The sequence below is a fragment of the Bison bison genome, unplaced genomic scaffold (assembly GCF_000754665.1).
Source record: "Bison bison bison isolate TAMUID 2011002044 unplaced genomic scaffold, Bison_UMD1.0 scf7180017864037, whole genome shotgun sequence".
Classification (NCBI taxonomy): Eukaryota; Metazoa; Chordata; class Mammalia; order Artiodactyla; family Bovidae; genus Bison; species Bison bison.
This window is the reverse complement of record NW_011494609.1, coordinates 8,804,620-8,805,302: the sequence shown is the minus strand read 5'-3', so window position 1 is coordinate 8,805,302 and position 683 is coordinate 8,804,620.

Below are 683 nucleotides of genomic sequence, written 5' to 3'. Positions count from 1 at the left end.
ATCTTGGCTTGGAGGACAAGTGAGCCACTGGCTCTGCTTGTGTATTTCATTTTGACTGGAGAGTTTCGGTTTTAAAGACGATCCGAGTCTGCCTGGTCAGGCCCCTCTCTGTGGGTCTTGTCCTTCCTGGTGTCACAGACCCTCACAACACACTTGGCTTCCATTATCAGATGTTGACCCTGCACAGAAGGACGTGCCCAGCTTCTCTCTGCCTGACTGGATATCACTGAGGTTGTGAGCTGCCCTGGAGACCCCAATTTCATCACCAGACTCTGAGACTCTTGGAAACTCCTTGGGTGATTCTGATCCACACCTGTTGTTTGAGCCACTTGAGAAGTGTTGGCTTTGGGGAGGGGCTAGTGTTTACGCCAACTGGGACCCCAGATGCCCAACTTGTGTGATGACCCCTCTGACCTTTGCAGGAACAACAGAGATGTGTTAAGGCTCCATCTCCCCATCCTCCCACCTGTGGCCAGGTCTTCTGGTAGGGACGAAGGTTGCTCCAGCATCTAACTCTGGCCTGGAGTCTCCTCCAAGTTTCCCAGGAAACACATTCTCCAGACAGGACCTGCTGGAAGCGAGCTCCACCCGTGGCAAAGGTCATGAGGAAGGAGGCTTGGCATACGCAAAGGCGGGATTGAGCCTCAGGAGTCCCCCTGGAAATTCTCGAGCATCTACCCCCC